Genomic DNA, 21,689 nt, shown 5'->3' with positions numbered 1-21,689 from the left:
TGGGACCTTTCTGACCGTACATACAATACATAACAATGGGGAGACAGGTCAGAAGAGGCAGCATAAAGAAAACAATGAAATGTATAACACAAAAAGGAAGTCGAGGAGGAAAATGAAATGCTGCTCATCCAGATCACTAATGGGGGATGACAATGAGAACAGAAACGACATGATGGGGTGGCACTGCATCCCAGGCGCGCAAATGAAAGTAGAAAATACCGGGACCGGGCCGCCTGGCCACCCTTTATTTGGGTGGACCTCCCCCAGGCTCCAAAAGCCTGGCCAGCCCACGTGATGGGGTGGCACCACCCCCAAGCGGATAAATTATAATAAAAAAAGTAAAAAAAACCTGGACCGGGCCGCCTGGCCACCTTTTACTTGGGTGGACCTCCCCCAAGCTCCGAGAGCCTGGCCAGCCCTCGCGATGAGTTGGCACCGCCCCCCAGGCGTATGAACTAAAAGACAAAAAACACACACAGGACCACCTGGTCACCCTTTATTTGGGTGGACCTCTCCCAGGCTCCAAAAGCCTGGTCAGCCCTCGCGATGGGGTGGCACCGCCCCCTAGGCGGAGGGATTATAATAAAAAAACAAACCCGGACCGGGCCGCCTGGCCACCCTTTATTTGGGTGGACCTCCCCCAGGCTCCAAAAGCCTGGCCAGCCCACGTGATGGGGTGGCACCGCCCCCCAGGCGGATAAATAAAAAAAGTAAAAAAACCCGGACTGGGCCGCCTGGCCACCCTTTATTTGGGTGGACCTCCCCCAGGCTCCGAGAGCCTGGCCAGCCCTCGCGATGGGGTGGCACCGCCCCCCAGGCGGATGAATTATAATTAAAAAAACAACCCGGACCGGGCCGCCTGGCTACCCTTTATTTGGGTGGACCTCCCCCAGGCTCCAAAAGCTTGGCCAGCCCTCGTGATGGGGTGGCACCGCCCCCCAGGCGTATAAATAAAAAAAGTAAAAAAAACCCGGACCGGGCGGCCTGGCCACCCTTTATTTGGGTGGACCTCCCCCAGGCTCCGAGAGCCTGGCCAGCCCTCGCGATGGGGTGGCACCGCCCCCCAGGCGGATAAATGATAATAAAAAAAAAACAACCCGGACCGGGCCGCCTGGCCACCCTTTATTTGGGTGGACCTCCCCCAGGCTCCAAAAGCCTGGCCAGCCCTCGCGATGGGGTGGCACTGCCCCCCAGGCGGATAAATGATATTAGAAAAAAAAACCCCGGCCCGGGCCGCCTGGCCACCTTTTATTTGGGTGGACCTCCCCCAGGCTCCGAGAGCCTGGCCAGCCCTCACGATGAGTTGGCACCGCCCCCCAGGCGTATGAACGAAAAGACAAAAAACACACACAGGGCCACCTGGCCACCCTTTATTTTGGTGGACCTCTCCCAGGCTCCGAAAGCCTGGCCAGCCTTCGTGATTGATTGAAGCTTTTATTTGTCACTTGCAGTTGCCTGCAGTGAAATGGGACTTTTCTGACCGTACATACAATACATAACAATGGGGAGACAGGTCAGAAGAGGCAGCATAAAGAAAACAATGAAATGTATAACACAAAAAGGAAGTCGAGGAGGAAAATGAAATGCTGCTCATCCAGATCACTAATGGGGGATGACAATGAGAACAGAAACGACATGATGGGGTGGCACTGCATCCCAGGCGCGCAAATGAAAGTAGAAAATACCTGCACCGGGCCGCCTGGCCACCCTTTATTTGGGTGGACCTCCCCCAGGCTCCGAGAGCCTGGCCAGCCCTCGCGATGGGGTGGCACCGCCCCCCAGGAGGATAAATGATAATAACAAAAAAAAACCCCGGGCCGCCTGGCCACCCTTTATTTGGGTGGACCTCCCCCAGGCTCCGAGAGCCTGGCCAGCCCTCGCGATGGGGTGGCACCGCCCCCCAGGTGGATAAATGATAATAAAAAAAGCAAAAAAAACCCGGACCAGGCCGCCTGGCCACCCTTTATTTGGGTGGACCTCCCCCAGGCTCCGAGAGCCTGGCCAGCCCTCGCGATGGGGTGGCACCGCCCCCCAGGCGGATAAATGATAATAAAAAAAAACAACCCGGACCGGGCCGCCTGGCCACCCTTTATTTGGGTAGACCTCCCCCAGGCTCCAAAAGCCTGGCCAGCCCTCGCGATGGGGTGGCACCGCCACCCAGGCGGATAAATGATAATAACAAAAAAAACCCCGGACCGGGCCACCTGGCCACCCTTTATTTGGGTGGACCTCCCCCAGGCTCCGAGAGCCTGGCCAGCCCTCGCGATGGGGTGGCACCGCCCCCCAGGCGGATAAATGATAATAAAAAAAAAACAACCCGGACCGGGCCGCCTGGCCACCCTTTATTTGGGTGGACCTCCCCCAGGCTCCAAAAGCCTGGCCAGCCCTCGCGATGGGGTGGCATCGCCCCCCAGGCGGATAAATGATAATAAAAAAAAAAAACCCGGACCGGGCCACCTGGCCACCCTTTATTTGGGTGGACCTCCCCCAGGCTCCGAGAGCCTGGCCAGCCCTCGCGATGGGGTGGCACCGCCCCCCGGTCGGATAAATGATAATAAAAAAAGTAAAAAAACCCGGTCCGGGCCGCCTGGCCACCCTTTATTTGGGTGGACCTCCCCCAGGCTCCGAGAGCCTGGCCAGCCCTCGCGATGGGGTGGCACCGCCCCCCAGGCGGATAAATGATAATAAAAAAAGTAAAAAAAACCCGGTCCGGGCCGCCTGGCGACCCTTTATTTGGGTGGACCTCCCCCAGGCTCCGAGAGCCTGGCCAGCCCTCGCGATGGGGTGGCACCGCCCCCCAGGCGGATGAATTATAATAAAAAAAAAAACCCGGACCGGGCCGCCTGGCCACCCTTTATTTGGGTGGACCTCCCCCAGGCTCCGAGAGCCTGGCCAGCCCTCGCGATGGGGTGGCACCGCCCCACAGGCGGATGAATTATAATAAAAAAAAAAACCCGGACCGGGCCGCCTGGCCACCCTTTATTTGGGTGGACCTCCCCCAGGCTCCAAAAGCTTGGCCAGCCCACGTGATGGGGTGGCACCGCCCCCCAGGCGGATAAATAAAAAAAGTAAAAAAAACCCGGCCCGGGCCGCCTGGCCACCCTTTATTTGGGTGGACCTCCCCCAGGCTCCAAAAGCCTGGCCAGCCCACGTGATGGGGTGGCACCGCCCCCCAGGCGGATAAATTATAATAAAAAAAGTAAAAAAAAACCCGGACCGGCCCCTGGCCACCCTTTATTTGGGTGGACCTCCCACAGGCTCCAAAAGTCTGGCCAGCCCACGTGATGGGGTGGCACCGCCCCCCAGGCGGATAAATTATAATAAAAAAAGTAAAAAAAAACCCGGACCGGCCCCTGGCCACCCTTTATTTGGGTGGACCTCCCCCAGGCTCCAAAAGTCTGGCCAGCCCACGTGATGGGGTGGCACCGCCCCCCAGGCGGATAAATTATAATAAAAAAAGTAAAAAAAAACCCGGACCGGCCCCTGGCCACCCTTTATTTGGGTGGACCTCCCCCAGGCTCCAAAAGTCTGGCCAGGCCACGTGATGGGGTGGCACCGCCCCCCAGGAGGATAAATTATAATAAAAAAAGTAAAAAAAAAACCCGGACCGGCCCCTGGCCACCCTTTATTTGGGTGGACCTCCCCCAGGCTCCAAAAGCCTGGCCAGCCCACGTGATGGGGTGGCACCGCCCCCCAGGCGGAGGGATTATAATAAAAAAAGTAAAAAAAACCCGGACCAGGAAGCCTGGCCACCCTTTACTTGGGTGGACCTCCCCCAGGCTCCGAGAGCCTGGTCAGCCCTCGCGATGGGGTGGAACCGCCCCCCAGGCGGATGAATTATAATAAAAAAAAAAATCCGGACCGGGCCGCCTGGCCACCCTGTATTTGGGTGGACCTCCCCCAGGCTCCAAAAGCCTGGCCAGCCCTCGCGATGGGGTGGCACTGCCCCCCAGGCGGATAAATGATATTAGAAAAAAAAACCCCGGCCCGGGCCGCCTGGCCACCTTTTATTTGGGTGGACCTCCCCCAGGCTCCGAGAGCCTGGCCAGCCCTCACGATGAGTTGGCACCGCCCCCCAGGCGTATGAACGAAAAGACAAAAAACACACACAGGGCCACCTGGCCACCCTTTATTTTGGTGGACCTCTCCCAGGCTCCGAAAGCCTGGCCAGCCTTCGTGATTGATTGAAGCTTTTATTTGTCACTTGCAGTTGCCTGCAGTGAAATGGGACTTTTCTGACCGTACATACAATACATAACAATGGGGAGACAGGTCAGAAGAGGCAGCATAAAGAAAACAATGAAATGTATAACACAAAAAGGAAGTCGAGGAGGAAAATGAAATGCTGCTCATCCAGATCACTAATGGGGGATGACAATGAAAACAGAAACGACATGATGGGGTGGCACTGCATCCCAGGCGCGCAAATGAAAGTAGAAAATACCGGGACCGGGCCGCCTGGCCACCCTTTATTTGGGTGGACCTCCCCCAGGCTCCAAAAGCCTGCCCAGCCCACGTGATGGGGTGGCACCGCCCCCCAGGGGGATAAATTATAATAAAAAAAGTAAAAAAAAACCCGGACCGGCCCCTGGCCACCCTTTATTTGGGTGGACCTCCCCCAGGCTCCAAAAGTCTGGCCAGTCAACGTGATGGGGTGGCACCGCCCCCCAGGCGTATGAACTAAAAGACAAAAAACACACACAGGGCCACCTGGTCACCCTTTATTTGGGTGGACCTCTCCCAGGCTCCGAAAGCCTGGCCAGCCTTCGTGATTGATTGAAGCTTTTATTTGTCACTTGCAGTTGCCTGCAGTGAAATGGGACCTTTCTGACCGTACATACAATACATAACAATGGGGAGACAGGTCAGAAGAGGCAGCATAAAGAAAACAATGAAATGTATAACACAAAAAGGAAGTCGAGGAGGAAAATGAAATGCTGCTCATCCAGATCACTAATGGGGGATGACAATGAGAACAGAAACGACATGATGGGGTGGCACTGCATCCCAGGCGCGCAAATGAAAGTAGAAAATACCCGGACCGGGCCGCCTGGCCACCCTTTATTTGGGTGGACCTCCCCCAGGCTCCGAGAGCCTGGCCAGCCCTCGCGATGGGGTGGCACCGCCCCCCAGGAGGATAAATGATAATAACAAAAAAAAACCCCGGGCCGCCTGGCCACCCTTTATTTGGGTGGACCTCCCCCAGGCTCCGAGAGCCTGGCCAGCCCTCGCGATGGGGTGGCACCGCCCCCCAGGCGGATAAATGATAATAAAAAAAGCAAAAAAAACCCGGACCGGGCCGCCTGGCCACCCTTTATTTGGGTGGACCTCCCCCAGGCTCCGAGAGCCTGGCCAGCCCTCGCGATGGGGTGGCACCGCCCCCCAGGCGGATAAATGATAATAAAAAAAACCAACCCGGACCGGGCCGCCTGGCCACCCTTTATTTGGGTGGACCTCCCCCAGGCTCCGAGAGCCTGGCCAGCCCTCGCGATGGGGTGGCACCGCCCCCCAGGCGGATAAATGATAATAAAAAAAGTAAAAAAAACCCGGTCCGGGCCGCCTGGCCACCCTTTATTTGGGTGGACCTCCCCCAGGCTCCGAGAGCCTGGCCAGCCCTCGCGATGGGGTGGCACCGCCCCCCAGGCGGATAAATGATAATAAAAAAAGCAAAAAAAACCCGGCCCGGGCCGCCTGGCCACCCTTTATTTGGGTGGACCTCCCCCAGGCTCCAAAAGCTTGGCCAGCCCACGTGATGGGGTGGCACCGCCCCCCAGGCGGATAAATAAAAAAAGTAAAAAAAACCCGGCCCGGGCCGCCTGGCCACCCTTTATTTGGGTGGACCTCCCCCAGGCTCCAAAAGCCTGGCCAGCCCACGTGATGGGGTGGCACCGCCCCCCAGGCGGATAAATTATAATAAAAAAAGTAAAAAAAAACCCGGACCGGCCCCTGGCCACCCTTTATTTGGGTGGACCTCCCACAGGCTCCAAAAGTCTGGCCAGCCCACGTGATGGGGTGGCACCGCCCCCCAGGCGGATAAATTATAATAAAAAAAGTAAAAAAAAACCCGGACCGGCCCCTGGCCACCCTTTATTTGGGTGGACCTCCCCCAGGCTCCAAAAGTCTGGCCAGCCCACGTGATGGGGTGGCACCGCCCCCCAGGCGGATAAATTATAATAAAAAAAGTAAAAAAAAACCCGGACCGGCCCCTGGCCACCCTTTATTTGGGTGGACCTCCCCCAGGCTCCAAAAGTCTGGCCAGGCCACGTGATGGGGTGGCACCGCCCCCCAGGGGGATAAATTATAATAAAAAAAGTAAAAAAAAAACCCGGACCGGCCCCTGGCCACCCTTTATTTGGGTGGACCTCCCCCAGGCTCCAAAAGCCTGGCCAGCCCACGTGATGGGGTGGCACCGCCCCCCAGGCGGAGGGATTATAATAAAAAAAGTAAAAAAAACCCGGACCAGGAAGCCTGGCCACCCTTTACTTGGGTGGACCTCCCCCAGGCTCCGAGAGCCTGGTCAGCCCTCGCGATGGGGTGGAACCGCCCCCCAGGCGGATGAATTATAATAAAAAAAAAAATCCGGACCGGGCCGCCTGGCCACCCTGTATTTGGGTGGACCTCCCCCAGGCTCCAAAAGCCTGGCCAGCCCTCGCGATGGGGTGGCACTGCCCCCCAGGCGGATAAATGATATTAGAAAAAAAAACCCCGGCCCGGGCCGCCTGGCCACCTTTTATTTGGGTGGACCTCCCCCAGGCTCCGAGAGCCTGGCCAGCCCTCACGATGAGTTGGCACCGCCCCCCAGGCGTATGAACGAAAAGACAAAAAACACACACAGGGCCACCTGGCCACCCTTTATTTTGGTGGACCTCTCCCAGGCTCCGAAAGCCTGGCCAGCCTTCGTGATTGATTGAAGCTTTTATTTGTCACTTGCAGTTGCCTGCAGTGAAATGGGACTTTTCTGACCGTACATACAATACATAACAATGGGGAGACAGGTCAGAAGAGGCAGCATAAAGAAAACAATGAAATGTATAACACAAAAAGGAAGTCGAGGAGGAAAATGAAATGCTGCTCATCCAGATCACTAATGGGGGATGACAATGAAAACAGAAACGACATGATGGGGTGGCACTGCATCCCAGGCGCGCAAATGAAAGTAGAAAATACCGGGACCGGGCCGCCTGGCCACCCTTTATTTGGGTGGACCTCCCCCAGGCTCCAAAAGCCTGCCCAGCCCACGTGATGGGGTGGCACCGTCCCCCAGGGGGATAAATTATAATAAAAAAAGTAAAAAAAAACCCGGACCGGCCCCTGGCCACCCTTTATTTGGGTGGACCTCCCCCAGGCTCCAAAAGTCTGGCCAGTCAACGTGATGGGGTGGCACCGCCCCCCAGGCGTATGAACTAAAAGACAAAAAACACACACAGGGCCACCTGGTCACCCTTTATTTGGGTGGACCTCTCCCAGGCTCCGAAAGCCTGGCCAGCCTTCGTGATTGATTGAAGCTTTTATTTGTCACTTGCAGTTGCCTGCAGTGAAATGGGACCTTTCTGACCGAACATACAATACATAACAATGGGGAGACAGGTCAGAAGAGGCAGCATAAAGAAAACAATGAAATGTATAACACAAAAAGGAAGTCGAGGAGGAAAATGAAATGCTGCTCATCCAGATCACTAATGGGGGATGACAATGAGAACAGAAACGACATGATGGGGTGGCACTGCATCCCAGGCGCGCAAATGAAAGTAGAAAATACCCGGACCGGGCCGCCTGGCCACCCTTTATTTGGGTGGACCTCCCCCAGGCTCCGAGAGCCTGGCCAGCCCTCGCGATGGGGTGGCACCGCCCCCCAGGAGGATAAATGATAATAACAAAAAAAAACCCCGGGCCGCCTGGCCACCCTTTATTTGGGTGGACCTCCCCCAGGCTCCGAGAGCCTGGCCAGCCCTCGCGATGGGGTGGCACCGCCCCCCAGGCGGATAAATGATAATAAAAAAAGCAAAAAAAACCCGGACCGGGCCGCCTGGCCACCCTTTATTTGGGTGGACCTCCCCCAGGCTCCGAGAGCCTGGCCAGCCCTCGCGATGGGGTGGCACCGCCCCCCAGGCGGATAAATGATAATAAAAAAAACCAACCCGGACCGGGCCGCCTGGCCACCCTTTATTTGGGTGGACCTCCCCCAGGCTCCGAGAGCCTGGCCAGCCCTCGCGATGGGGTGGCACCGCCCCCCAGGCGGATAAATGATAATAAAAAAAGTAAAAAAAACCCGGTCCGGGCCGCCTGGCCACCCTTTATTTGGGTGGACCTCCCCCAGGCTCCGAGAGCCTGGCCAGCCCTCGCGATGGGGTGGCACCGCCCCCCAGGCGGATAAATGATAATAAAAAAAGCAAAAAAAACCCGGCCCGGGCCGCCTGGCCACCCTTTATTTGGGTGGACCTCCCCCAGGCTCCGAGAGCCTGGCCAGCGCTCGCGATGGGGTGGCACCGCCCCCCAGGCGGATAAATGATAATAAAAAAAACCAACCCGGACCGGGCCGCCTGGCCACCCTTTATTTGGGTGGACCTCCCCCAGGCTCCAAAAGCCTGGCCAGCCCTCGCGATGGGGTGGCACCGCCCCCCAGGCGGATAAATGATAATAACAAAAAAAACCCCGGACCGGGCCACCTGGCCACCCTTTATTTGGGTGGACCTCCCCCAGGCTCCGAGAGCCTGGCCAGCCCTCGCGATGGGGTGGCACCGCCCCCCAGGCGGATAAATGATAATAAAAAAAGTAAAAAAAACCCGGTCCGGGCCGCCTGGCCACCCTTTATTTGGGTGGACCTCCCCCAGGCTCCGAGAGCCTGGCCAGCCCTCGCGATGGGGTGGCACCGCCCCCCCAGGCGGATAAATGATAATAAAAAAAGCAAAAAAAACCCGGACCGGGCCGCCTGGCCACCCTTTATTTGGGTGGACCTCCCCCAGGCTCCGAGAGCCTGGCCAGCCCTCGCGATGGGGTGGCACCGCCCCCCAGGCGGATAAATGATAATAAAAAAAACCAACCCGGACCGGGCCGCCTGGCCACCCTTTATTTGGGTGGACCTCCCCCAGGCTCCAAAAGCCTGGCCAGCCCTCGCGATGGGGTGGCACCGCCCCCCAGGCGGATAAATGATAATAACAAAAAGAAACCCGGACCGGGCCACCTGGCCACCCTTTATTTGGGTGGACCTCCCCCAGGCTCCGAGAGCCTGGCCAGCCCTCGCGATGGGGTGGCACCGCCCCCCAGGCGGATAAATGATAATAACAAAAAAAAACCCGGACCGGGCCACCTGGCCACCCTTTATTTGGGTGGACCTCCCCCAGGCTCCGAGAGCCTGGCCAGCCCTCGCGATGGGGTGGCACCGCCCCCCAGGCGGATAAATGATAATAACAAAAAAAAACCCGGACCGGGCCGCCTGGCCACCCTTTATTTGGGTGGACCTCGCCCAGGCTCCAATAGCTTGGCCAGCCCTCACGATGAGTTGGCACCGCCCCCCAGGCGTATGAACGAAAAGACAAAAAACACACACAGGGCCACCTGGCCACCCTTTATTTGGGTGGACCTCTCCCAGGCTCCGAAAGCCTGGCCAGCCTTCGTGATTGATTGAAGCTTTTATTTGTCACTTGCAGTTGCCTGCAGTGAAATGGGACCTTTCTGACCGTACATACAATACATAACAATGGGGAGACAGGTCAGAAGAGGCAGCATAAAGAAAACAATGAAATGTATAACACAAAAAGGAAGTCGAGGAGGAAAATTAAATGCTGCTCATCCAGATCACTAATGGGGGATGACAATGAGAACAGAAACGACATGATGGGGTGGCACTGCATCCCAGGCGCGCAAATGAAAGTAGAAAATACTGGGACCGGGCCGCCTGGCCACCCTTTATTTGGGTGGACCTCCCCCAGGCTCCAAAAGCCTGGCCAGCCCACGTGATGGGGTGGCACCGCCCCCCAGGCGGATAAATAAAAAAAGTAAAAAAAACCCGGACCGGGCCGCCTGGCCACCCTTTACTTGGGTGGACCTCCCCAGGCTCCGAGAGCCTGGCCAGCCCTCGCGATGAGTTGGCACCGCCCCCCAGGCGTATGAACGAAAAGACAAAAAACACACACAGGGCCACCTGGCCACCCTTTATTTGGGTGGACCTCTCCCAGGCTCCGAAAGCCTGGCCAGCCTTCGTGATTGATTGAAGCTTTTATTTGTCACTTGCAGTTGCCTGCAGTGAAATGGGACCTTTCTGACCGTACATACAATACATAACAATGGGGAGACAGGTCAGAAGAGGCAGCATAAAGAAAACAATGAAATGTATAACACAAAAAGGAAGTCGAGGAGGAAAATGAAATGCTGCTCATCCAGATCACTAATGGGGGATGACAATGAGAACAGAAACGACATGATGGGGTGGCACTGCATCCCAGGCGCGCAAATGAAAGTAGAAAATACCGGGACCGGGCCGCCTGGCCAGCCTTTTATTTGGGTGGACCTCCCCCAGGCTCCGAGAGCCTGGCCAGCCCTCGCGATGGGGTGGCACCGCCCCCCAGGCGGATAAATGATAATAAAAAAAAAACAACCCGGACCGGGCCGCCTGGCCACCCTTTATTTGGGTGGACCTTCCCCAGGCTCCAAAAGCCTGGCCAGCCCTCGCGATGGGGTGGCACCGCCCCCCAGGCGGATAAATGATAATAAAAAAAGTAAAAAAAACCCGGACCGGGCCGCCTGGCCACCCTTTACTTGGGTGGACCTCCCCCAGGCTCCAAGAGCCTGGCCAGCCCTCGCGATGAGTTGGCACCGCCCCCCAGGCGTATGAACTAAAAGACAAAAAACACACACAGGGCCACCTGGTCACCCTTTATTTGGGTGGACCTCTCCCAGGCTCCAAAAGCCTGGCCAGCCCTCGCGATGGGGTGGCACCGCCCCCCAGGCGGAGGGATTATAATAAAAAAACAAACCCGGACCGGGCCGCCTGGCCACCCTTTATTTGGGTGGACCTCCCCCAGGCTCCAAAAGCCTGGCCAGCCCACGTGATGGGGTGGCACCGCCCCCCCAGGCGGATAAATAAAAAAAGTAAAAAAACCCGGACTGGGCCGCCTGGCCACCCTTTATTTGGGTGGACCTCCCCCAGGCTCCGAGAGCCTGGCCAGCCCTCGCGATGGGGTGGCACCGCCCCCCAGGCGGATGAATTATAATAAAAAAAAAAACCCGGACCGGGCCGCCTGGCCACCCTTTATTTGGGTGGACCTCCCCCAGGCTCCAAAAGCTTGGCCAGCCCACGTGATGGGGTGGCACCGCCCCCCAGGCGGATAAATAAAAAAAGTTAAAAAAACCCGGACCGGGCCGCCTGGCCACCCTTTATTTGGGGTGACCTCCCCCAGGCTCCGAGAGCCTGGCCAGCCCTCGCGATGGGGTGGCACCGCCCCCCAGGCGGATAAATGATATTAGAAAAAAAAACCCCGGCCCGGGCCGCCTGGCCATCCTTTATTTGGGTGGACCTCCCCCGGGCTCCGAGAGCCTGGCCAGCCCTCGCGATGAGTTGGCACCGCCCCCCAGGCGTATGAACGAAAAGACAAAAAACACACACAGGGCCACCTGGCCACCCTTTATTTGGGTGAACCTCCCCCAGGCTCCGAAAGCCTGGCCAGCCTTCGTGATTGATTGAAGCTTTTATTTGTCACTTGCAGTTGACTGCAGTGAAATGGGACCTTTCTGACCGTACATACAATACATAACAATGGGGAGACAGGTCAGAAGAGGCAGCATAAAGAAAACAATGAAATGTATAACACAAAAAGGAAGTCGAGGAGGAAAATGAAATGCTGCTCATCCAGATCACTAATGGGGGATGACAATGAGAACAGAAACGACATGATGGGGTGGCACTGCATCCCAGGCGCGCAAATGAAAGTAGAAAATACCGGGAACGGGCCGCCTGGCCACCCTTTATTTGGGTGGACCTCCCCCAGGCTCCGAGAGCCTGGCCAGCCCTCGCGATGGGGTGGCACCGCCCCCCAGGAGGATAAATGATAATAACAAAAAAAAACCCCGGGCCGCCTGGCCACCCTTTATTTGGGTGGACCTCCCCCAGGCTCCGAGAGCCTGGCCAGCCCTCGCGATGGGGTGGCACCGCCCCCCAGGCGGATAAATGATAATAAAAAAAGCAAAAAAAACCCGGACCGGGCCGCCTGGCCACCCTTTATTTGGGTGGACCTCCCCCAGGCTCCGAGAGCCTGGCCAGCCCTCGCGATGGGGTGGCACCGCCCCCCAGGCGGATAAATGATAATAAAAAAAACCAACCCGGACCGGGCCGCCTGGCCACCCTTTATTTGGGTGGACCTCCCCCAGGCTCCGAGAGCCTGGCCAGCCCTCGCGATGGGGTGGCACCGCCCCCCAGGCGGATAAATGATAATAAAAAAAGTAAAAAAAACCCGGTCCGGGCCGCCTGGCCACCCTTTATTTGGGTGGACCTCCCCCAGGCTCCGAGAGCCTGGCCAGCCCTCGCGATGGGGTGGCACCGCCCCCCAGGCGGATAAATGATAATAAAAAAAGCAAAAAAAACCCGGCCCGGGCCGCCTGGCCACCCTTTATTTGGGTGGACCTCCCCCAGGCTCCAAAAGCTTGGCCAGCCCACGTGATGGGGTGGCACCGCCCCCCAGGCGGATAAATAAAAAAAGTAAAAAAAACCCGGCCCGGGCCGCCTGGCCACCCTTTATTTGGGTGGACCTCCCCCAGGCTCCAAAAGCCTGGCCAGCCCACGTGATGGGGTGGCACCGCCCCCCAGGCGGATAAATTATAATAAAAAAAGTAAAAAAAAACCCGGACCGGCCCCTGGCCACCCTTTATTTGGGTGGACCTCCCACAGGCTCCAAAAGTCTGGCCAGCCCACGTGATGGGGTGGCACCGCCCCCCAGGCGGATAAATTATAATAAAAAAAGTAAAAAAAAACCCGGACCGGCCCCTGGCCACCCTTTATTTGGGTGGACCTCCCCCAGGCTCCAAAAGTCTGGCCAGCCCACGTGATGGGGTGGCACCGCCCCCCAGGCGGATAAATTATAATAAAAAAAGTAAAAAAAAACCCGGACCGGCCCCTGGCCACCCTTTATTTGGGTGGACCTCCCCCAGGCTCCAAAAGTCTGGCCAGGCCACGTGATGGGGTGGCACCGCCCCCCAGGCGGATAAATTATAATAAAAAAAGTAAAAAAAAAACCCGGACCGGCCCCTGGCCACCCTTTATTTGGGTGGACCTCCCCCAGGCTCCAAAAGCCTGGCCAGCCCACGTGATGGGGTGGCACCGCCCCCCAGGCGGAGGGATTATAATAAAAAAAGTAAAAAAAACCCGGACCAGGAAGCCTGGCCACCCTTTACTTGGGTGGACCTCCCCCAGGCTCCGAGAGCCTGGTCAGCCCTCGCGATGGGGTGGAACCGCCCCCCAGGCGGATGAATTATAATAAAAAAAAAAATCCGGACCGGGCCGCCTGGCCACCCTGTATTTGGGTGGACCTCCCCCAGGCTCCAAAAGCCTGGCCAGCCCTCGCGATGGGGTGGCACTGCCCCCCAGGCGGATAAATGATATTAGAAAAAAAAACCCCGGCCCGGGCCGCCTGGCCACCTTTTATTTGGGTGGACCTCCCCCAGGCTCCGAGAGCCTGGCCAGCCCTCACGATGAGTTGGCACCGCCCCCCAGGCGTATGAACGAAAAGACAAAAAACACACACAGGGCCACCTGGCCACCCTTTATTTTGGTGGACCTCTCCCAGGCTCCGAAAGCCTGGCCAGCCTTCGTGATTGATTGAAGCTTTTATTTGTCACTTGCAGTTGCCTGCAGTGAAATGGGACTTTTCTGACCGTACATACAATACATAACAATGGGGAGACAGGTCAGAAGAGGCAGCATAAAGAAAACAATGAAATGTATAACACAAAAAGGAAGTCGAGGAGGAAAATGAAATGCTGCTCATCCAGATCACTAATGGGGGATGACAATGAAAACAGAAACGACATGATGGGGTGGCACTGCATCCCAGGCGCGCAAATGAAAGTAGAAAATACCGGGACCGGGCCGCCTGGCCACCCTTTATTTGGGTGGACCTCCCCCAGGCTCCAAAAGCCTGCCCAGCCCACGTGATGGGGTGGCACCGCCCCCCAGGGGGATAAATTATAATAAAAAAAGTAAAAAAAACCCCGGACCGGCCCCTGGCCACCCTTTATTTGGGTGGACCTCCCCCAGGCTCCAAAAGTCTGGCCAGTCAACGTGATGGGGTGGCACCGCCCCCCAGGCGTATGAACTAAAAGACAAAAAACACACACAGGGCCACCTGGTCACCCTTTATTTGGGTGGACCTCTCCCAGGCTCCGAAAGCCTGGCCAGCCTTCGTGATTGATTGAAGCTTTTATTTGTCACTTGCAGTTGCCTGCAGTGAAATGGGACCTTTCTGACCGAACATACAATACATAACAATGGGGAGACAGGTCAGAAGAGGCAGCATAAAGAAAACAATGAAATGTATAACACAAAAAGGAAGTCGAGGAGGAAAATGAAATGCTGCTCATCCAGATCACTAATGGGGGATGACAATGAGAACAGAAACGACATGATGGGGTGGCACTGCATCCCAGGCGCGCAAATGAAAGTAGAAAATACCCGGACCGGGCCGCCTGGCCACCCTTTATTTGGGTGGACCTCCCCCAGGCTCCGAGAGCCTGGCCAGCCCTCGCGATGGGGTGGCACCGCCCCCCAGGAGGATAAATGATAATAACAAAAAAAAACCCCGGGCCGCCTGGCCACCCTTTATTTGGGTGGACCTCCCCCAGGCTCCGAGAGCCTGGCCAGCCCTCGCGATGGGGTGGCACCGCCCCCCAGGCGGATAAATGATAATAAAAAAAGCAAAAAAAACCCGGACCGGGCCGCCTGGCCACCCTTTATTTGGGTGGACCTCCCCCAGGCTCCGAGAGCCTGGCCAGCCCTCGCGATGGGGTGGCACCGCCCCCCAGGCGGATAAATGATAATAAAAAAAACCAACCCGGACCGGGCCGCCTGGCCACCCTTTATTTGGGTGGACCTCCCCCAGGCTCCGAGAGCCTGGCCAGCCCTCGCGATGGGGTGGCACCGCCCCCCAGGCGGATAAATGATAATAAAAAAAGTAAAAAAAACCCGGTCCGGGCCGCCTGGCCACCCTTTATTTGGGTGGACCTCCCCCAGGCTCCGAGAGCCTGGCCAGCCCTCGCGATGGGGTGGCACCGCCCCCCAGGCGGATAAATGATAATAAAAAAAGCAAAAAAAACCCGGCCCGGGCCGCCTGGCCACCCTTTATTTGGGTGGACCTCCCCCAGGCTCCGAGAGCCTGGCCAGCGCTCGCGATGGGGTGGCACCGCCCCCCAGGCGGATAAATGATAATAAAAAAAACCAACCCGGACCGGGCCGCCTGGCCACCCTTTATTTGGGTGGACCTCCCCCAGGCTCCAAAAGCCTGGCCAGCCCTCGCGATGGGGTGGCACCGCCCCCCAGGCGGATAAATGATAATAACAAAAAAAAACCCGGACCGGGCCACCTGGCCACCCTTTATTTGGGTGGACCTCCCCCAGGCTCCGAGAGCCTGGCCAGCCCTCGCGATGGGGTGGCACCGCCCCCCAGGCGGATAAATGATAATAAAAAAAGTAAAAAAAACCCGGTCCGGGCCGCCTGGCCACCCTTTATTTGGGTGGACCTCCCCCAGGCTCCGAGAGCCTGGCCAGCCCTCGCGATGGGGTGGCACCGCCCCTCCAGGCGGATAAATGATAATAAAAAAAGCAAAAAAAACCCGGACCGGGCCGCCTGGCCACCCTTTATTTGGGTGGACCTCCCCCAGGCTCCGAGAGCCTGGCCAGCCCTCGCGATGGGGTGGCACCGCCCCCCAGGCGGATAAATGATAATAAAAAAAACCAACCCGGACCGGGCCGCCTGGCCACCCTTTATTTGGGTGGACCTCCCCCAGGCTCCAAAAGCCTGGCCAGCCCTCGCGATGGGGTGGCACCGCCCCCCAGGCGGATAAATGATAATAACAAAAAGAAACCCGGACCGGGCCACCTGGCCACCCTTTATTTGGGTGGACCTCCCCCAGGCTCCGAGAGCCTGGCCAGCCCTCGCGATGGGGTGGCACCGCCCCCCAGGCGGATAAATGATAATAACAAAAAAAAACCCGGACCGGGCCACCTGGCCACCCTTTATTTGGGTGGACCTCCCCCAGGCTCCGAGAGCCTGGCCAGCCCTCGCGATGGGGTGGCACCGCCCCCCAGGCGGATAAATGATAATAACAAAAAAAAACCCGGACCGGGCCGCCTGGCCACCCTTTATTTGGGTGGACCTCGCCCAGGCTCCAAAAGCTTGGCCAGCCCTCACGATGAGTTGGCACCGCCCCCCAGGCGTATGAACGAAAAGACAAAAAACACACACAGGGCCACCTGGCCACCCTTTATTTGGGTGGACCTCTCCCAGGCTCCGAAAGCCTGGCCAGCCTTCGTGATTGATTGAAGCTTTTATTTGTCACTTGCAGTTGCCTGCAGTGAAATGGGACCTTTCTGACCGTACATACAATACATAACAATGGGGAGACAGGTCAGAAGAGGCAGCATAAAGAAAACAATGAAATGTATAACACAAAAAGGAAGTCGAGGAGGAAAATTAAATGCTGCTCATCCAGATCACTAATGGGGGATGACAATGAGAACAGAAACGACATGATGGGGTGGCACTGCATCCCAGGCGCGCAAATGAAAGTAGAAAATACTGGGACCGGGCCGCCTGGCCACCCTTTATTTGGGTGGACCTCCCCCAGGCTCCAAAAGCCTGGCCAGCCCACGTGATGGGGTGGCACCGCCCCCCAGGCGGATAAATAAAAAAAGTAAAAAAAACCCGGACCGGGCCGCCTGGCCACCCTTTACTTGGGTGGACCTCCCCAGGCTCCGAGAGCCTGGCCAGCCCTCGCGATGAGTTGGCACCGCCCCCCAGGCGTATGAACGAAAAGACAAAAAACACACACAGGGCCACCTGGCCACCCTTTATTTGGGTGGACCTCTCCCAGGCTCCGAAAGCCTGGCCAGCCTTCGTGATTGATTGAAGCTTTTATTTGTCACTTGCAGTTGCCTGCAGTGAAATGGGACCTTTCTGACCGTACATACAATACATAACAATGGGGAGACAGGTCAGAAGAGGCAGCATAAAGAAAACAATGAAATGTATAACACAAAAAGGAAGTCGAGGAGGAAAATGAAATGCTGCTCATCCAGATCACTAATGGGGGATGACAATGAGAACAGAAACGACATGATGGGGTGGCACTGCATCCCAGGCGCGCAAATGAAAGTAGAAAATACCGGGACCGGGCCGCCTGGCCAGCCCTTTATTTGGGTGGACCTCCCCCAGGCTCCGAGAGCCTGGCCAGCCCTCGCGATGGGGTGGCACCGCCCCCCAGGCGGATAAATGATAATAAAAAAAAAACAACCCGGACCGGGCCGCCTGGCCACCCTTTATTTGGGTGGACCTTCCCCAGGCTCCAAAAGCCTGGCCAGCCCTCGCGATGGGGTGGCACCGCCCCCCAGGCGGATAAATGATAATAAAAAAAGTAAAAAAAACCCGGACCGGGCCGCCTGGCCACCCTTTACTTGGGTGGACCTCCCCCAGGCTCCAAGAGCCTGGCCAGCCCTCGCGATGAGTTGGCACCGCCCCCCAGGCGTATGAACTAAAAGACAAAAAACACACACAGGGCCACCTGGTCACCCTTTATTTGGGTGGACCTCTCCCAGGCTCCAAAAGCCTGGCCAGCCCTCGCGATGGGGTGGCACCGCCCCCCAGGCGGAGGGATTATAATAAAAAAACAAACGCGGACCGGGCCGCCTGGCCACCCTTTATTTGGGTGGACCTCCCCCAGGCTCCAAAAGCCTGGCCAGCCCACGTGATGGGGTGGCACCGCCCCCCCAGGCGGATAAATAAAAAAAGTAAAAAAACCCGGACTGGGCCGCCTGGCCACCCTTTATTTGGGTGGACCTCCCCCAGGCTCCGAGAGCCTGGCCAGCCCTCGCGATGGGGTGGCACCGCCCCCCAGGCGGATGAATTATAATAAAAAAAAAAACCCGGACCGGGCCGCCTGGCCACCCTTTATTTGGGTGGACCTCCCCCAGGCTCCAAAAGCTTGGCCAGCCCACGTGATGGGGTGGCACCGCCCCCCAGGCGGATAAATAAAAAAAGTTAAAAGAACCCGGACCGGGCCGCCTGGCCACCCTTTATTTGGGGTGACCTCCCCCAGGCTCCGAGAGCCTGGCCAGCCCTCGCGATGGGGTGGCACCGCCCCCCAGGCGGATAAATGATATTAGAAAAAAAAACCCCGGCCCGGGCCGCCTGGCCATCCTTTATTTGGGTGGACCTCCCCCGGGCTCCGAGAGCCTGGCCAGCCCTCGCGATGAGTTGGCACCGCCCCCCAGGCGTATGAACGAAAAGACAAAAAACACACACAGGGCCACCTGGCCACCCTTTATTTGGGTGAACCTCCCCCAGGCTCCGAAAGCCTGGCCAGCCTTCGTGATTGATTGAAGCTTTTATTTGTCACTTGCAGTTGACTGCAGTGAAATGGGACCTTTCTGACCGTACATACAATACATAACAATGGGGAGACAGGTCAGAAGAGGCAGCATAAAGAAAACAATGAAATGTATAACACAAAAAGGAAGTCGAGGAGGAAAATGAAATGCTGCTCATCCAGATCACTAATGGGGGATGACAATGAGAACAGAAACGACATGATGGGGTGGCACTGCATCCCAGGCGCGCAAATGAAAGTAGAAAATACCGGGAACGGGCCGCCTGGCCACCCTTTATTTGGGTGGACCTCCCCCAGGCTCCGAGAGCCTGGCCAGCCCTCGCGATGGGGTGGCACCGCCCCCCAGGCGGATAAATGATAATAACAAAAAAAAACCCGGACCGGGCCGCCTGGCCACCCTTTATTTCGGTGGACCTCCCCCAGGCTCCGAGAGCCTGGCCAGCCCTCGCGATGGGGTGGCACCGCCCCCCAGGCGGATAAATGATAATAAAAAAAGTAAAAAAAACCCGGTCCGGGCCGCCTGGCCACCCTTTATTTGGGTGGACCTCCCCCAGGCTCCGAGAGCCTGGCCAGCCCTCGCGATGGGGTGGCACCGCCCCCCAGGCGGATAAATGATAATAAAAAAAGTAAAAAAAACCCGGTCCGGGCCGCCTGGCCACCCTTTATTTGGGTGGACCTCCCCCAGGCTCCGAGAGCCTGGCCAGCCCTCGCGATGGGGTGGCACCGCCCCCCAGGCGGATAAATGATAATAAAAAAAGTAAAAAAAACCCGGACCGGGCCGCCTGGCCACCCTTTATTTGGGTGGACCTCCCCCAGGCTCCGAGAGCCTGGCCAGCCCTCGCGATGGGGTGGCACCGCCCCCCAGGCGGATAAATGATAATAAAAAAAGTAAAAAAAACCCGGTCCGGGCCGCCTGGCCACCCTTTATTTGGGTGGACCTCCCCCAGGCTCCGAGAGCCTGGCCAGCCCTCGCGATGGGGTGGCACCGCCCCCCAGGCGGATAAATGATAATAAAAAAAGTAAAAAAAACCCGGTCCGGGCCGCCTGGCCACCCTTTATTTGGGTGGACCTCCCCCAGGCTCCGAGAGCCTGGCCAGCCCTCGCGATGGGGTGGCACCGCCCCCCAGGCGGATAAATGATAATAAAAAAAGTTAAAAAAACCCGGACCGGGCCGCCTGGCCACCCTTTATTTGGGTGGACCTCCCCCAGGCTCCGAGAGCCTGGCCAGCCCTCGCGATGGGGTGGCACCGCACCCCAGGCGGATAAATGATAATAAAAAAAGTAAAAAAAACCCGGTCCGGGCCGCCTGGCCACCCTTTATTTGGGTGGACCTCCCCCAGGCTCCGAGAGCCTGGCCAGCCCTCGCGATGGGGTGGCACCGCCCCCCAGGCGGATAAATGATAATAAAAAAAGTAAAAAAAACCCGGTCCGGGCCACCTGGCCACCCTTTATTTGGGTGGACCTCCCCCAGGCTCCGAGAGCCTGGCCAGCCCTCGCGATGGGGTGGCACCGCCCCCCAGGCGGATAAATGATAATAAAAAAAGTAAAAAAAACCCGGTCCGGGCCGCCTGGCCACCCTTTATTTGGGTGGACCTCCCCCAGGCTCCGAGAGCCTGGCCAGCCCTCGCGATGGGGTGGCACCGCCCCCCAGGCGGATGAATTATAATAAAAAAAAAAACCCGGACCGGGCCGCCTGGCCACCCTTTATTTGGGTGGACCTCCCCCAGGCTCCAAAAGCTTGGCCAGCCCTCACGATGAGTTGGCACCGCCCCCCAGGCGTATGAACGAAAAGACAAAAAACACACACAGGGCCACCTGGCCACCCTTTATTTGGGTGGACCTCTCCCAGGCTCCGAAAGCCTGGCCAGCCTTCGTGATTGATTGAAGCTTTTATTTGTCACTTGCAGTTGCCTGCAGTGAAATGGGACCTTTCTGACCGTACATACAATACATAACAATGGGGAGACAGGTCAGAAGAGGCAGCATAAAGAAAACAATGAAATGTATAACACAAAAAGGAAGTCGAGGAGGAAAATGAAATGCTGCTCATCCAGATCACTAATGGGGGATGACAATGAGAACAGAAACGACATGATGGGGTGGCACTGCATCCCAGGCGCGCAAATGAAAGTAGAAAATACCGGGAACGGGCCGCCTGGCCACCCTTTATTTGGGTGGACATCCCCCAGGCTCCGAGAGCCTGGCCAGCCCTCGCGATGGGGTGGCACCGCCCCCCAGGCGGATAAATGATAATAACAAAAAAAAACCCGGACCGGGCCGCCTGGCCACCCTTTATTTCGGTGGACCTCCCCCAGGCTCCGAGAGCCTGGCCAGCCCTCGCGATGGGGTGGCACCGCCCCCCAGGCGGATAAATGATAATAAAAAAAGTAAAAAAAACCCGGTCCGGGCCGCCTGGCCACCCTTTATTTGGGTGGACCTCCCCCAGGCTCCGAGAGCCTGGCCAGCCCTCGCGATGGGGTGGCACCGCCCCCCAGGCGGATAAATGATAATAAAAAAAGTAAAAAAAACCCGGACCGGGCCGCCTGGCCACCCTTTATTTGGGTGGACCTCCCCCAGGCTCCAAAAGCTTGGCCAGCCCTCACGATGAGTTGGCACCGCCCCCCAGGCGTATGAACGAAAAGACAAAAAACACACACAGGGCCACCTGGCCACCCTTTATTTGGGTGGACCTCTCCCAGGCTCCGAAAGCCTGGCCAGCCTTCGTGATTGATTGAAGCTTTTATTTGTCACTTGCAGTTGCCTGCAGTGAAATGGGACCTTTCTGACCGTACATACAATACATAACAATGGGGAGACAGGTCAGAAGAGGCAGCATAAAGAAAACAATGAAATGTATAACACAAAAAGGAAGTCGAGGAGGAAAATGAAATGCTGCTCATCCAGATCACTAATGGGGGATGACAATGAGAACAGAAACGACATGATGGGGTGGCACTGCATCCCAGGCGCGCAAATGAAAGTAGAAAATACCGGGAACGGGCCGCCTGGCCACCCTTTATTTGGGTGGACCTCCCCCAGGCTCCGAGAGCCTGGCCAGCCCTCGCGATGGGGTGGCACCGCCCCCCAGGCGGATAAATGATA

The sequence above is a fragment of the Pelmatolapia mariae genome, linkage group LG12, assembly GCF_036321145.2.
Source record: "Pelmatolapia mariae isolate MD_Pm_ZW linkage group LG12, Pm_UMD_F_2, whole genome shotgun sequence".
In the NCBI taxonomy this organism is placed as follows: domain Eukaryota; kingdom Metazoa; phylum Chordata; class Actinopteri; order Cichliformes; family Cichlidae; genus Pelmatolapia; species Pelmatolapia mariae.
Note: the sequence above shows the minus strand (reverse complement) of the source record.